The following is a 17660-nucleotide window of genomic DNA, read 5'->3' as shown; positions in this document are numbered from 1 at the left end:
GATTTTCAGTTTCACACAGGTGGACCATGTGACCTCCACAGCGGGCACTCCATATTTAGCGGTTGTTTACTGTTCTGAAAAGGCACTGAGAGAAAGCCTTTGGCTTCGTTGTTGTTTGATGCACACTTTATGGACCGCCTTGGCCCCCATAATGAGCTGAATTTTTTCCTCCTGCCGCTGGGAATGGCAGCCCACATGTGTGGCCCACCTACTGCCATGCTGCTGTGATCGACCTCGCAGAGGCCCAAGATAATGCACCGGTCAGGCTGCCCCCACCCCCGCAATCACGTGGAGGGGGCGGGCTCTCCGATGCCGGCAGTGGCGTCAGCTGCCTATGTGCAGGCGCTGCTACCGCCCCCAATGTACCACAAAGGAACTCTCGCCCTTCCTCCCCAATAACAATTAAATGCAATAGTTTCCCTCTCCAACCCCCCCCCCCCAAAACACTTACCTGAAACACTTGACCTCACCCCCCCCCACCAAAACTGATCAAAGTGCTGAGGTCACTCCTACCCACACTCTCCTACGCTATTAATGGCAATTGGAATCCATCCCCCCCCACCGCACCTCCCCACTTCACTTAAAATCCTAAGTTCTCCCCTCCCCCACCTCAGTGGCGCTCACTTTCCCTGGACAGGAAAGTGAAGGCGTGTGAGCGCCAGCCGCCGCTCGGTAGATCCCAGGCGGCAGATAAGATTGTTGTGAATTTTATTCAAATGTATTCATTTACTTCATTTAAATATGTAAAGCCAGGTCCTGCCGCCCAGCGGGGGGTGGGGGGAGGGAGGTGGTGGAGAGTTGCTGCCACAGAGCCTCACCACCACCGGGATGATCGGGCCTGGCACTCCCGGTGTTGGCCTCCATGGCGGGCTGCTGTAGGTACAATCTTCCGAACCCCCCCTCCCCCCCACCACCGCCACAGATCCTGATGTTGGGACCTCAGTAAAATCCCGGTCAAAGTGTGTGCAAGTGGCACACTTCAGAATGACATAGACAGGATGGGGAAATGGGCAGGAGCGTGGCAGATGGGGTTCAATGCGGAGATCTGTGAAGTGGTGCAGTTTGGAAGAACTGCTATGGAATGACAGTTTACTATAAATGGCACAATTTTGTAAAGTGTAGATGAGCAAAGAGCTTGGTGTCCGTATACACAAATCCTTAAAGGTGGTAAGGCAAGTTGATAAGGTGGTTAAAAATGCATATGGGTTACTTGGGTTTATAAGGAATGGAATATAAAAGCAAAAAGCTCATGCCAGAACTCTATGAATCACTAGTTAGGCCTCAGCTGGAATATTGTGGACAATCCTGGGATCCACACTTCAGGAAAGATGTAAAGGAGTTAGAAAGGGTACAGGGGAGGTTTACCAGGATGTTACCGGGAAGGAGGGACTTCAGTTATGAGGAGAGGGTGGAAAAGTTAGGACTGTTTTCCTTGGAAGAGAGAAGGTTAAGAGGTGACCCAATAGAGGTTTTCAAGATGATGAGAGCTTTTGATAGCGTAGAGAGGTAAAAGAAATATTCCTTCTGGCAAGCAGATCAGCAGCCAGAGGTTCATAGATTTAAAATCATTGGCATACATCTAGAGGGGCGATGATGAGAAATGTTTCCGCTCAGAGACTTGTCGGGGTTGGGAATGCTCAACCTGCAAGGGAGGTGGAAGCTTTTTGCATAAATAATTTAAAAAGGGAGTTGGACAGGTTCCCGAGGATGAGGAACTTACAGGGTTACGGACAAAAAGCAGGGGCATGGGACAAAACAAAACATATTTTTCAAAGGGCTAGCATGGGCCTAATGAATGGCCTCCTTCTGTTCTGTATGTTTCTATGATAATTCGGTGTAATTTATGCCATTTTAATCTGTGTTTATTGTTAGGTGGTTGGTATTTTTGACAGCAACTGTCACACTTTCAATGAAAATATATTAAAGTATCACTCACCTGACAAGAAACATTGCTATTTTAATCTATACTTAGCATCTGCATGGAAGCCTGATCCTGGAGGTCTGGGGTCTCTGGTAACTTTGGAAAAATTGCTTGCGATTTCTCTTGTTTTCACTGACTGAGCCTGTGGTTGATGTTAGCTGGCACAGCTCTGGTTACTACCTAGGATCATAGGAACAGGAGTAGACCATTCAGCCCCTTGAGCTAGTTCTGCTATTCAATACCTGATCTGTATCTCAACGCCATCCACCTGCTTCAGGTGAAGTGTTGGCTTTCTGCAAATGGGTAAGGGGATAAAAGCCTTTGCGAGAGTGCTAAAATGAGGGAGAAAGATATCTCAAAGATGTTTAAAACGAAATAAGGAAGACTTACATTTATATAGCGACTTTCGTGACCTCAGGACATCCCAAAGCACTTTACAGCCAGTGAAGTACTTTTGAAGTATAGTCACTGTTAGATGTCCATACTTTTTATTTAGGTAATAGAAGTTGGCAGTAGAATATTATCAAGTCGGCCAAACAATGCTGGAACGATCTATGATGTGAAGGAGAATAAAAGCTGCTAAGTAACTAAAAATGTGCCTTTACAATGTATTTATATCTTTGGGGAGCTTCACGCTTGGTAAGCTTGGGTCTGATGCTGGGAATGAAACATCTCCCCACTCTATCAGCACTGAGCAGTCCTGTTATAGATTGAATCCTGCTTCTCGATGCAGCAGTTGGCTTTAATAACCTCCCAACTGGTCTTAATTATGTCCCCATTATCTAAAACTCAGCAGAACACCCTTTTACTATGGCAGAATTCCCACACCAGTCGCCCTTGTGGCCTTTGTCAGTGAAAGCAGTAGGTTTTTCTATCTATCACTCTGTATCATTTTTCTTAGGAACTGTCAGACTGTGGAATCCGTACATCCATCACTCAGAGTGGATATGAAACTCGCTCCCACAGGTGTGCTGACCTGCTTAATAAAATAATTAAAATCGTGCTCAATTCTGTGCACAATATGATTACAGATGTGCATGTATACTAATATATATTCAAATTAAAATAAAGGGATGTTGTCTGGACCTTCACTTTGAGGTTCAAACAAAACTGAAATGGAAAAGTTAAAGCTACAACAATAAATATGTGCTTTTTAAAATTCAATCAATTTTTCACTTTTTTTGGAGAGGAGTGTTGAATTTTGTGTTTATTGAGGTGGAGTTTGCAAATTCCTATGAACGAATAAAACAAAAGAATTAAATTGAATCCAAATAGAAAGGTGATCACAACAAGTGTGAATTTTACACTTAAAAATAGTCTATGCGGGCCCCGAACAAGGATCTAAATTATTAGCTGAGTTAAATATGCTGAAAGGATGATGGATGTAACCAGTGACTGTTCTAAATAATTGTTGCCAAATAGCAAAAAAGTAGTAGTTTTGAACCAGTTTATAATTAATCACAATACGTGGATTTGAATGACTGAGGAATGTAAATTAACCAATTTTATATGAGCAGTGATTTTCAATGGTAAAGCAATTCTCACATCTGTCACAAAAGTTGTCTGTGTGCCTTTAAGACTGAGAAAAAGGATTTCTCTGAGAACAATGAATGCTGAACTGGGTGGGGCAATTGAAAGGCAAGCTGTTTTTCCAAGCCACTCAGCAGAGAGAAATGACTGCCACATGACTGGCAGCTAGGGAGTTTTTTAGTTTCACTTCTGCAAGACCAGACCAGTTTGGGCTGGAACCTGTTAAAGACCAGAGAAAGAGATCTCTCTCTGAAAAGAAAGTAAAAGATTAGTTGCTGCTGGAAACCTGGGGTTTGTAGACCAGAAAAAGAACTCCCCCTGAGTGGAATGCTTGTCTTTTTTGTGTAAAAAAGGAATCTTACATTTAAGGTGTGGTTTTGACCTGCCTGAAGAGAGGGGAGAAGACCCCTGGTGAGAGAAAAGTCCCGGAAAAACAGAATTTTGCTGATAGGGAGCCTTGCGTTGTTAAGGATGGAAAGATTCCTGTTGTCTTCAGTCTCTGGAAACACTCTGCCTCAAAAGTGAGTCCTGTTGCCTTTTTTATGTGTTTGAAAGATGCTGAAACCCCAGGAAAGTTTCTGCTGTTGGACTGTGACTTAGAAATCCAAGTAGACCCGTTGCTGCAACCTTTTGCAGATCTGTGTGATGTGTGCTACAGACGAATTGCCTTGAATGCCTACCCAGTACAGACTGTTCACTAATTTCACCTGGAGACTTTGAGTGGCATCTGATTATTCGACTCTGGGATGCCTCACTGAACCAGACATAACCACCAGGACTTACAACCCAGTTATTTTATTCCTAAGAAACAGCTCTAATTTAAAACATCATTTTCAAATGGTTAACTGTTTTGAATGTTTGTGTGTGCATGAGGGTTAGGAACATAAGTTATAAAATCTGTTCATACATATAGGTTTATCTCACTATCATTTAAAATTGCTTTATTAATAAATTGTTAATTTGTTGTTATTTAAAGAAACCTGGTTTGGGGTGCTTTATTCTGGCAAATAAATACGATGTTAAATTTGGCTAATTTTCTGGTATGTGGGAAACTTTACTAATATGTTGTGACCTGTGGAGTAGTGGGACTGAATTAACAGTGCATTACTCCTGCCTTGGTTATAACACATCTCATTAATGAATGACTTTGGCAGAATAATAGTATATGATCACTGCTCAAATTACTGTAATGGTTGCAGGGATGGACAGTGCAGTTTCTTAATGTACCGTTATGGAAAACGCCATAAACAAAATAATCTCGTTTAATTATATTATAGTTTTAAACCCTCCCACAATAAATAAAGGATGAGATTGCAATTTTGACTGACATCTGGGTATGACAATAATCCATTTATGATGTTTGGCTATATTGTGATATGGCAAGGAAGTAAGCAGCATCTTTCTGAGTTAACTTGGCTACAGGTTGACACTTGACAATGGAAGATTGGAAGCTAGCCAACCTTCCTTGATAGACTCAGCAATCTTTGGGCTCCCAATCTGTGAAGTTGTGTCATGTGCTCCCAGCCATAGTGAAAGGGAGAGGGAGGGAGGCCACGACTGGAAGAGAGAGGGGGGGTTGGTGGTCCATGGTTTTAATGTGGAGTTGGCAGGAGCACTTCTGTTCCTCCAGGCTCAAAGTTGAAGTAAGTTTAATTTGCAAAACTTAACTTTTTATTGGGATCTGCAGTGGTCCCATTAAAAACATTTACAAAGGGCCTATCGCCTATTTCAAATGTGAACCCTGAATGCCGCTTTTGACGCAAATACTAATATTACTAATATGGCGTGTTGGCCAGGGGCTGCAAGAAGTACAGAATCTGTTACAAACTGCTGGATTGTTTGTGAACTGAAGTAACCTGAGCTCTGATACTGGCCTGTGCTGGTAAAAACCAGTTTGAACTAATTAATTTATGTGACAAGACAAAGGAGAGATCACAGGAATAGAGCCTTATTTGGACACGGTGTGATACCGGGGTCTTTGGGCCTGGGCCAATAAGGAGAAGATACGAACGAGGTGAGCAGGCCTAAACCAACCGGAAAGAAACAGCACAGTTTTGAGGAGATAAGAAAGAGATTAAGTATGGAGAATCTCAGGCATAGAGCCAGCGAGAAACTCCGGAGACCAACCATCGCGGAAGTGGAAGACCCTGCGTGAGCAAAGCGGCGACGACGTAAAAGAGAGAGAGAACGGAACGTCGGGCCAGCGTCAGCTCTCCCCTTTTTTGGGTATTATCCTTTGTTTTCTGTGACTAGGTCAGGGAAAGGTCAGAGGAACCTAGTGGGTGTGCTTATCGATTCTAGTTAGCTTTGTTATTAACTGTATAACCCAATTTGAGTTGCATGCTTTTGTCTAACCAAGTGTATAAGCCTTATTCTTACATTGTACAACAACGTGAATAAAGTAAATTGATAGTTAAAGAAAGGACTGAGTTTCCTCCTCTTTGTACTAAGCCATTAACCATAGCCGGTGAATTAGGTGGAGGGTGGCTCTCCTGTAACACCAATATCCCAAACACCCAGCCTGAGCCTGAATTAAGAGGACTTAATCCCATGTGATGGCCAGGATCAAGTGGGTGAAGGGAATAAAGGGGCCAAGGGGGAGTTGACTCCGCGCCACGGTTTACAGGCGGGAGACCCTTTTCTGGCTCAGCATGTGCACATGCCCGCCACCCGCTATATTGGATGCTTTTGCACCTGTTTTATATGTCATGGAGTTTCTAAGCTGCAGTTTCTTCTGCATCACTCATGAATCCAAGAGTAAGTATCATTTGATACCTTGAGTGCTTCCATTCTCAACCCCAACTTCATCTATTGACATTCTTGGCATCACTGTTTCTGCAGACATCAAATAGAACCCACTTAGCTCTTCTGCTGTTAAATTTGATTTCTAAAAGCATACTTTGCTGATGCTAAGCGCTTCCTTTCCCTTCATTACTTCTGTACTTCCTCTAAATCCCAAGCTATTCTAAAAGTCAACTCACAATCTTGGTCAAGTAATAAGAAAAAGTTTATCATCTGACAGGTGATTGTTCTGTCACCTCTAACCTCCAGCCTCTCTCTCCATCACAGGTTCATGACCAGTTCTGCTCTGGACATTCCTCTGTTGTTTCCCTTAAGTCATAAATGCACAATCCTGCATGCTGTTCATCCTCCCGGCATCCCCAGTGTGATGAAATCAAGGGAGTGAACATTCTGTGAGTGTCCTCCCTTTCGTTCATCATGATTTCAGTTGAAGAGCCACAGAAACTCTGGAAAAATGGTTTCAGTGGCATTGGTGCTGTTTTTCCCAGGCTCTTTCCCATTGGGATTGTGAGAGATGCCCCCAAGTGAAACTTCACTCCAAGATATGTCTCACAGTATCTTAGTCTAACTCAGCCTAAACCATGGACCTGATCCATCCTTAACCTTTCCTTCTGCTTTGAATTACAGGCTTTTTATATCCAACCCGAACACATCCTAATCATGATTTCAGGATTTGCCTTATTTTCTCTTCTGCTCTTTCCAACCTTGGGTTCTTACATTTTGGGTCTTCAAAATCTGATTTCAAAACGAGAATACTGATACACCAGAAAATTAGAAATGATGAAACATATTCTCTAATGGGCTTTGCCTTTTGCTGTTTCAAACTTTGAAATCATTCACGGGTTTTCCAATGACTTTAAAAAAATACAACCTTCTTTTTCAATAACTGTCTTTGCTCAATCTGTGCTATCAGAAATCTTTCTTTTTAATACAAAAACAGCAGAAACCCTTGTAATTTCTAATATTTATAGTATTGTGAACTTTAGAAAATGCCATAATAAATTGGTAGGTTCCATGCATTGGAACATTCTACATAAAAATCGTTTTACATAACTGAGTATTGTTTTGCAATATGCCATCAACTAGGCATTAATCAAGTTTGCATCTTCACTGATATGACCATGCTTAGCTTTGCTACAGGACTTGCTGATTAACGTACTTCACTTTTTTCTGAGGGTGTTATTGCTTTCAAAACTATCAGGGAGTGTGTGAGCCAAAAGGATTGGCAGAACAAACGTCGACCTTGTGAGACAGCTGCTTCCTTTAATGGTTTACAAAAAAATGGGTACAAGTGGAGACGAATTGGCAGATGGACATTATTTGTGCATGAGATTATCATTAAGTGCCAGTTTAATGGTTGACTTGATGCTAATTCCTGTTTTGCCACTTGAGTAAAGACAATGGGCTTCTTTCTTGGAGTGTCATTATAATAGAGTTAGATTGTGTGGTATTTCCCAATTGTGTGAAATCCCCATCTGCAATGACTTTAATATCTCGATCTATCTTTTGATCGAAAGTGAACACTGCACACTTGAGGAGCAAGTAAAGCAGATGGCTTTGGCCACTACAGAGATAGAAGGAACTGGCATTTATGGAGCACCTTTCGTGTCTTCAGGATTTCCCAAAGTGCTTCAGAGTAAAGGCTGGCTCGGGTCTGCAAACAAAACCCGACCCGAGCCCGACAGAACCACATCCGACCCTGAGCCCGACCAGGCCCGAGCCCTTCCATTTTTTCCCGCACCCGACCCGACCCGACCATCAGTTAACCTACCTTCCGTTTTTCACGTTGTTGCTGACCTGCACAAGCTTAAAATAACTGTAGCAAAACCACCTTTCTAGACCAAAAAATACATTAACAGTGGGGGCACTTACCGGAGGTTGTGATAGAGTGGGTCCGACCTGGCTCGACCCGACCCCAGCCCGAATGCCGGACCCGGAAGTGCGACCTGACCTGACCCGTCGGGTTCGGGCCGGGTAGCAGGCCTTTACTATCGAGCCAGTGAATTACTTTTAAAGTTCAGTCACTGTTGTAACACAGCTAAACACAGCAGCCAATTAGCATCGAGACAAATGACCAATTAAGCTGTTTTGACGGATGTTGGTTGAGGGATAAATGTTGGCCGGGACATTGGGAGAAATTGTCTCGTCTTTGAATAGTGCTGGGGGGTCTTTTACATCTACTTTTGCATGAAGACAAGGCATTTTCTTAATATCTCACCTGAAAGGCAGCACCACTGGCAGTAACTACACTGAAGTGTCAGCTCAAGTCATGGAGTAAATCTTGAACTCACAACCTTCTGACTTTGAGTTGACACTTAAACTCCGGAGTAACTTCAGGCATATTGTGTCCAGTTTACAGTGCTCAGGATTTGAAGCAATAATTGTGGTTCACGGGTGTGGCTATATGCATGAATATATATACACAGTTATCAATTTGTCTCTGTACATGATGAGTTACAAATATAAGATACCATGGGAACTTTCTCGTTCTGTTTTCTTGGGTTTTAAAGTTACATTTTAATAGCAGTTAATGAAAGAAAAATAGCTCCTTCACTACTCAAAATACGATACAGTAAATGGAAAACACGAAAAATGTGGATTGATTTTTTAAAAAAGACTCCCACTTTTGCCATCTCAATTAATGTGCCAGATGTTTGAAATGGGTGTTGTCAAGGAATAGGAGTCACTTTGAGTAACGAATGTTGATTTTTGCCGCAGGAACCTCATATTACATCTTCGTGAAAAGTGTTGAAAAGGTTGCATGCACATGGGTGAGGTTCCTGGAAAATCGAACTAAATTCAAATCATCATTGGATGGGTCAACCTAACTCCTCTGAGCAAGTGACTGTTCTCCAACTATATTCAGATACATTTCAGTATTGTGTAGACTTCACACAGTTGAATGCTAATCTTCAAAGCATATAGTTATGTATTTGGTGACCTATATTTTCAGAGAATTAGAATGAGATGTGTTTTGTTACTAATCTGCACATCTGTTTTTTGATAAGAGGAATATGTGCTTCCAATATTCCTTTGTGCGCTGTACCAATTTGCATAATTGTTCTGGCAATGACCTGTGCAGCAAATTATCTTTGGAATCTGAAATGACACTTTGTATTCCTTCGGGTTGTGGGTTCTGTCATCGATGTGCAAAACAAATCGTATTGAATTGCAAATGAAAAAGAATTCAAATGTGGCGATTGTCTTCAGTGGAACGTTTCTCTGTTTCCAGCAAGCAACCATTCTTTTGCAGGATCTGGAGCATGCTATTATGGTGTTTGTGCGACAGTAGCTATCAAGTTGTGCCCCAGTGCTCCTTGAGGAATCTGCACCATCCTTTCTGCTGTTAGAACAATTTTGCACAGGGAAGCGTTTCAGTTTCCCAGCCTTGACATTGTTTACCTTTGATAACTGCAGAACCTCAGCAGAGTGTTTTATTTCATTTGAAGAAGGGAGAAAGTTAACTCAGGAGGTAAGTACTTTTCCAAGATTTGTTTCACTTACTTCCCCCAAACTTTTTGTTCAAAATGCCTCTTTATCTGGCTCTTCCGTGTAGCCTCAGTCATTTTCAGCAAACTGGAAAGTAACTGTTAGAAAGTGGATGCAATCCAAAGGGCTCCCAATGCAACATGTCACTGGGGAGCACAGATGACTCAAGTTTGACGTGTTGATGCCTCAGTGTGCTAAAGGGTGGTTGGGCATGTATGTTTAGCCACGAAACCCTTGTGCATTTAGTTTGTGACCTCAGCCAAACCATCAGTGGGAAGGGCAGAGAATTGCCATTAGAAAGAAGGAGAATGAGAAAAATGTATTGTTCCAAGTTGCTTTTCTGTATCTTCCGGAGGCCTGTTCGTATGCAGCATTGTATCAGAAGTCAATACTGAGACATAAAAAATAATTCTTCAAATTTCAGGCTCTTCAGTCCCCTTTGAATGGCCTCCTCCTCTTCAGTCACTACAGCAGCAATCCTGCTACAGCAAGCTCGAATTTTCCTGCTTGGCAGTGGCAGCTTCCCTCTTGCTGCCAGTGATCTCAGCAGGAACCCACCCTGCACACTCAACGACTACCGACCCAGGAAACTCATGTCATGATGCATTTTGATTGGGTGGCCCAGGCCGTTTTGGGGCAACTGGGGTTCCCGTCTCTGTGGAGGAATGGGGGAAGATGTGAAGGAAGGAATGTCACTGTCGTGCCCTTGCTGCTGGGTCCCCAGTCAGGCTGAGTTGGACAGTGTGTACAGAAGAAGGGTTGAGAGGCCCCTATTTAAACTACCAGCTCTAGGACTTGATCACTCTGCAATAGATTGCAACAGGGAAACCAACAAGGAGCAGCAGCGAAGGGTCTGGCAGTGACTAATGCACAGTTGGTAGAATTCTCACTACTGAGTGAGAAAGTTGTAGATTCAAGTCCCACTCCAGAGACTTGAGCACCAAAAAAAAACACTCATTGCAGTACTGAGGGAGTGCTGCACTGTCAGAGGTGCAGTCTTTCAGATGAGATGTTAAACTGAAGCCCTGTCTGCTCTCTCAGGTGGATGCAAAAAGATCCCATGGCACTATTTTGAAGAAGAGCAGGTGGAGTTATCCCCCGTGATCTGCTCCAATAATTAACCCTTAATCAACATCACAAAAAAAACAGGTTATCTGGACATTATGACATGCTGTTTATGAACAGTTTGCTGTGTGCAAATTGGCTGCTGTGTTTCCTACATTACAACAGTGACTGCACTTCAAAAGCACTTCCTTGGATGTAAAGTGCTTTGGGACGTCCTGAGGTTGTGAAAGGTGCTACATAAATGCAAGTCTTTCTTTTATGAGGGTTTGGTTGGTGCTAATTTCACCTGTGGATATTTCCTCAGAAGGACTGACTGCCTGTATCGACCACAGACTGTTGATATGTATGGAATTGGGAAGATCACCTGTTGTACTGAGAGCTGGCATGGCTGGGAGGCCTGTAAATTATATGATCCACAGTCCATTTACAATCTACCCTGTTGTGGTCTCTCCCCTAATCATATATCTCTTCAGAGTCTGCTCTGCATAAAAAATTTCCTGATTCATAACAATCGAGCGTTCTTCTGTGGTTGTGAGGAAACGATGGAAAAGTTAGGAGGTGACCTGAATGGAGGTTTTCAAGATGATAAGTTTTGATCGAGTAGAGTGAGAAAAACCATTCCCTCTGGCAATTGGGTCAAGAACCAGAGGTTAGAGATTTAAAATCATTGGCAAAATAGAGGGGAGATGAGGAGAAATGTTCTCTCAGACGGTTCTCGCGATCTGAAATGCTCTTCCTGAAAAGAAGGTGGAAGCTGATTCCGTAAATCATTTTAAAAGGGAGTTGGACAGACACGTGAGAATGAGGAACTTACAGGGTTACAGACAGAAAGCGGGAGTGTGAGATTAAGCACGACTGATCTTTCAAAGGGCCAGCACAGGCATGAAGGGCCGAATGACCTCCTTCTGTGCTGTAAGCTTCTCTCATTCCATGATTCACCCATTCGCACATCTCTATTATTCCACACTGCTCCATTACCCTCCACAGACAACGCTCTCCCAGCTGCACAGTTCCCATCATGCCCCATGGAGTTATTTGATCATCTCAGTCTACAGCTGTCACCTTGAATCTTGTTTATTCAGCTTGTTAAAGAAGCGGTTTATCTGTCCATTAGAGTAGAGGCTTACTCAATAAACTGAAATGAAGCAACGTGGTGCTAGTGTTATCAATCTCTGGCAAAGTTTCTATAATTAATATTTAATTATTAGCTGAAGTTCTAATAATGGGGATTAGATTTGCTGCTTTTGCAGCTGTCGGGAGCTTGCCAGATGCTTACAACTATTGTAAGTTAAGATTGACTGGAACATTCACTACTGACCCCAAGCTACTTACAGGAGAGGGATGACGCCTCGAGTTTATTAATGTTTGAAGGTTTAATTGCACAGTGAGGAAGTGAATACCTCTAGGACTCGATAGATGGACAGAAGTTTTGTTTTTAAGTAAGGTATCTCACTGATGAGAGTGCTGTTATTAAGTTATTGTGAAGGTCATTTGTGCCGCACTGTGCTAACATAGTCTGTGCATTATTTATCAACTAATTAAATGTGAACCAAATATGCCCTTCATGGTGAGATATGGCTTCAAATTTGCAGTTGTGTTGGGAGTTGGTCTTGTATAGAAAGAAAAGCGAGAGGATGATTGAGTTTTTTTTCCATTTCCTTTATACAATTTTTGATTTTTTTTTGCTCTCACCCACCCCCCCCCCCCCTTTTCTGAAACATCATCAAACCAAAGGCCATTTTCTTCTACAAGAGTTTTTAATTGGTGATTGCATCATTTCAGAGTCCCTTCAGTAAGCTAATCATAAGGAATAGGTAATTCGGAATCCACAGCATCCGCAGACGGTTAACATTCTGTGCTGTGAACCATGGTAACATTTTCCAAATCTTAAGCATCTGTCCATAGTTATGAAAGAATCGGTGCATTTTCCTTATTTTAAATAGTAGCAATGAAACCCTTCTAATTACTTGTGTCACTTTCTAACAATCTCATTGGTTAGTAGCGATTTTGTGGCTACTTTCAAGCAATTTCATTGACCAGTAATCGTGTGACTTTTCCCCTTGTGATGCTTTCTCACAAACACATTGCTTGTTGGCATGCGTGTGACTGAACGGATTGGCGTATGTTTGTTTGGAGAGCTCTGGGCCAATATCAGGATGAGGGTTGATTTTTGGTAACTGTTACAAGTTTAGGGTCTTCCTTAGATATACTCTTGAGTACAGTGGTGCTTGTAGCTCTTAAGCCGTCCGCACAACTTACTTTTAGGGGTGTGCCAAACTGTCTAGTATCTACCCATACAATAGTGTAAAGCTGGTTGTAAAATAAGACCCTCCCCCACCATCCTTGCGATTGGAACTGGATATTGTGGGGGCAGTTTTAAACATGTGCCCAAAACGGGCATGAGGTCGCCAGTATGTCTGCTTCTCCCACATGAGCCCTTCAGCAGGTGGCTTGACCCAGGCCTAATCGTAATACAATCGGTGAGCTGCCCAGTGCCAGATGAGCTCTCGTGGAAAGCTCACTAAACCAGGGGACTGAAAACTTGGCAGACGGACGGCTGTGTATCCCTTTTTGTTTTAGAACGCAGCCCATATGCATAACTCCACCCCCAAAACCATATGACTGTTTCCATAGTAGCAACTTCTCATTAGCCCCAAATAAAGTGATCAATTCATGAGAACAATGTGATAGAAAAATTTCATGATGTCAGTGATCTGTGGTAACCAGCTCACTAACTAGCAATTGACAATGACATCAGAAGCGACTTCAATTGACTTTTCGACAGAAAAGAGATTCCCTCCAAAGTTTGTTCCCAGAGTCATAAATTGGGACAATTTTCTCCTTTATCATAAGATCTGGTTGAGGCAGGTGAGCAATAGAGCAGCAGAAAATATATACACGTGTAGTGAAATATGTATATGTTCTCTTTATTCTTCATTTTTACCCATGTAAATGGACTGCAGCGGTTCAAGAAAGCAGCTCACCACCACGTTCTCAAGAGCAATTAGGGATGGGCAATAAATGCTGGCCTAGCCAGCGATGCCCACATCCTCTGAATGAATGAAAAAAAATGTAAAATGTCACATATAGTTAATTTTTGAAATTACAGAGAGATTTCCATTATACCAGAGGAAAAGGAATTAGTTCTGTTTTTTAATGCTATAAATTTGTTTTAAAAATGATTGAAAACTTGAATAATGATTTTGGTTGAATGGAGACTTTGTCATTGTTGTAATCAGATGGCCCAGACTTGAGGCACTATTATGTAGCAACTAATTAATATGGTTAATGGAGGTATAAATGGAGCCACTCATTGTAGGTAGCCATTTCCATGTTGGTCTTGTGTTATATTTCTCTCTCTTTTACAGAACTACTCGGAATTGAAAGTTCAGTGCTTCTCAACTTCAAGACCTATAACATCAGGAATATGTGATAAAAGCAAACAATCACTTCCTTGTCACCAGTACAGACTCAGGTCCCTGACAGAGTTTTGGGAACTTTACAGGTTGTATATATAAAAGAGTCAATTCTTTCCTATTCTGCACTTCAAAGGCAAAAGCTATAAAAGAGCAAGAATTCACCATGAAAAACTGAGTGTCCCAAAGGAAGCGAACAATTATTAAAAAGGATAATCAGTTGAGACAATCACAGTCTTGTTAATTCAAACAAAATGATATTTTGATTAAAAGTTCCTAATTTCCACTCTGTTGCATTTTTCAGAATATTAATGAGCAACAATAATAAGCCAGTCACTTACTAGATCAGAAAATAAGACCTAAAAGGTCTCAGATTCTATCAATTAGTTGAGACGGGAAAAGTCTGGACCAGAAAAACACTGTGAAGATGGTTTTCTGAACTCGCTGTGTGTTACCAGCATGCAATGCTTAGTTTTTTCTTCTGAAGTTCCTTTCCACTGTTTTAGCAGAGATGTTAATCCATTTACATTGTGTTACATTAATATCATGTTAATATGTTAAGTCATGCAGGAGATGAAGTGGCCATCAAACCCATATGCACTTGTCCCATTTTTTAAACTGGGTAATGCCATTGTTAAAAAAGCAGATAGAGATTTCAGCTGAGCTTGTTAACATTTGCATCCTATTCCCCAAGTGTGGTTATTGAGTAATTTTCAAATAATACAGAAATACAGACCAATGCAGCTACTTGGAACTTGACGTTTGGTATACTTAGGCACAAAAGCACTCTCCATGGTCCTGATCTTACATCTCAGTCTATGAATGAACAAATGGTTAATTTCTTCATCTGAAATCCTCTGCAATTTTCAGCAAAGATGTTAACCCATTTCTTTTTAACTGTATCTCTTAAGGCTTTTTAAATATTTGTATTGTCCAGCTGCTATGGAATAATTTGTATCCAGCTTCATCTCATTTGCTGGAGATTGGAAGTGGTTTGGTAAACATAGCTCTGCACCATTTGATTTGGTTGTTGTGTTTTTTGAACATAGTAAGCAAAAATCATCCAAGGCTGGTTAGTGCTCATTCAACCACCCTTTGAGAAATTGGGCTAGCAGTTAACTTGGCCTCTTTTTGGGCGCAAAGTGGTTCCCACTTGGAGCACGCACCAAAAGCCCGAAGCTCGATTGAAATTGGGCCTCATCAGCATCATTTCAGTAAACTGTGATTGCCATTTGGGATTCCAGAGGCATCTCGCTGATTTGAAGAGAACTAATTTGGGCCATCTACCTTGATTATCACCAACCCAATATTGCATTGGACGTATTTCATGTGTCCTTGGGGCGTGGGAGATAGCACTGGGAAATAGGTGCTTTTTGTCCGAAAAATGGGTCCAATTTCTCCCTCATTTTATCCCATCAGAAGAACCGCTAACATTTCCTTCCTGCTCCTCATGCACAGATGACAGAGTGGCAGGAAAAGTAATCACTGCGTAGGAGGGAAAACAGAATGGTAGTTAAGGATTTGAACTAACAACATGGTTGAACAAAGGTTTTCAGAAGACTTGTGCAAACAGGGAGAGGGAGGTGGTAAGGCAGAATAATTTAAACAGGGGCCCCAGAGGGCAGTGACGTAATAGCTGAAGGAGTAGCTGCCAATGGTGGAGTAGAAGGACTGGAGAACAATTCATAGACTGAGGTCCGAAAAGCGAAGGGTGTGTGGGGAGCTGGGAGACTACTGGTGAGAGGAAACTGCTGAGGGCATGCAAGGATTTGAAAGCCAGGACACAATTCTTAAAATGAACTTGCAAGGATGGAAATTTGTGCAAGTGAGGCACAGGGTGGAGATCAGAAGGCTGGCTGCAGAGCATTTTGAAAGGGTCAAGCTGCAGAAGGGCTGGGAGCATTTACAGATAATGTTGCAAAGGTATGTGAAGAGCAATGTTGGGAAAGGTGCAGATGTGCAGAAGGAAACTCAGCTCCCAAGGACTATATAACCTATTTTTCCCTTCTGACAGGCATTAACTTGAATTTATTGATATTGAACTTAATTTGCCATTGTTCAACCCTAGTGAAAACCTTGCCAAGCTCCCTTTGTAAGATGTTTGCTGACACTTCTGAATCCATAGCCCCCCCCGCCCACTCCCCTGCCCACCCACAAATGCCGTTACCTCACCTTTAACTTGGTGTCAACTGTAAATGTAACTATAGATGCACTGGCCAGCTCGGTTATGTATATTGGGAACACCAGGAGTCGTGACATTGGATTCAAATTATTTGTTTAAAAAAATTAGGATCGTAAAAGCCTTCAACAGCAAATTGCTAATAGCTACCAATGACTGCACTCAAACACATGTTCCAACATTGTCAAGATCATGAGGGATACAGAGGATGATTCCAGTAGCTTTAAATGATACCACTTTGAAGAGTATCCCATGACAATCATGTGCAGAAAGACTAGAAGTGAAGGATATACCATCAACAACAAAAAAAGGATTGCTGATAAAAGGACAGTGACCTTAATTGTAACTCTTGTAAGAGAGGAAGAAAGCACATGGACCAAGTTCTTAGATTCTGGTAAGCTATTTTTTAAATATCTTTTAACAATTGGGATCACAATAGCCAGATGTAATCTGTGTTAATACAATATCAAGACCAGTGTCCTTTTGCATGGTGTAGAAGCAACTCACCTGTGATGCCCATTGCCCATCTTAGCTTGGTGCCCAACCTTGATGTCAGATTTGACCCTGAGGTGCGCTTCCGACCTCCTTTTTGTGCTATCACTAACACCGTCTATTGCCACCTCCATAACATTGCAAATCTTTGCCCCTGTGTTAGCTCATCTGCTGCTGAAACTCTCATTCATATCTTTGAAACCTCTAGACTTAACTATTTCAACGCATTCCTGGCTCCATAAACTTGAGGTCTTCCAAAACCCAGCTGCCTGTGTCTTAACTTGCACCAAGTCCCATTCACATACCACCCCTGTGCTCGCTGACCTCCATTGGCTCCCAGTCAAAAAAAGACCTGATTTTAAAATTCTCATCCTTGTTTTCAAATCTCTCCATGGCCTATCCCCTCCCAATCTCTGTAATCTCCTCCAGCCCCACAACCCTTCGAGCTATCTGTGCTCATCTAATTCTGACGTCTTGAGCATCCCTGATTTTAATTGCTCCATCATTGATGGCACTGCCTTTAGGTCTTAGGTTCTGCAATACCCTCCCTACAACTCTCTGCCTCTCCACTTTGCTTTCCTCCTTTAAGACCCTCCTTAGAACCTACCTCTTTGACCAAGCTTTTGGTCATCTAATCTAATGTCTTCTTGTGTGGCTTGGTGCCAAAGTTTGTTTTATAATATTCCTATGAAGTGTTTTGGGGCATTTTATTATTTTAAGGTGTTATATAAATATAAGTTTATTGTTGGTGTAGCTGTGCTCTGGA

General features: G+C 42.0%; 1 long non-coding RNA gene across 3 annotated transcripts in view; it reads left to right on the top strand.

The window, feature by feature from the left end:
* Positions 1–15130, top strand: part of LOC137379142 (uncharacterized) — a 56185-nt gene extending 41055 nt beyond the window's left edge. For 2 of the 3 annotated variants that reach the window (XR_010976743.1, XR_010976742.1), the window contains one exon: positions 14176–15130. This is a non-coding gene — a long non-coding RNA (uncharacterized lncRNA). Of the gene's footprint in view, positions 1–2822; positions 2888–14175 lie in introns of all 3 variants that reach the window. The other variant, XR_010976745.1, reaches the window with a different exon arrangement.
* Positions 15131–17660: the final 2530 nt, after the last annotated feature.

This window comes from Heterodontus francisci, chromosome 2 (genome assembly GCF_036365525.1).
Source record: "Heterodontus francisci isolate sHetFra1 chromosome 2, sHetFra1.hap1, whole genome shotgun sequence".
Classification (NCBI taxonomy): Eukaryota; Metazoa; Chordata; class Chondrichthyes; order Heterodontiformes; family Heterodontidae; genus Heterodontus; species Heterodontus francisci.
This window is presented reverse-complemented; position numbering and strand designations above follow the sequence as displayed.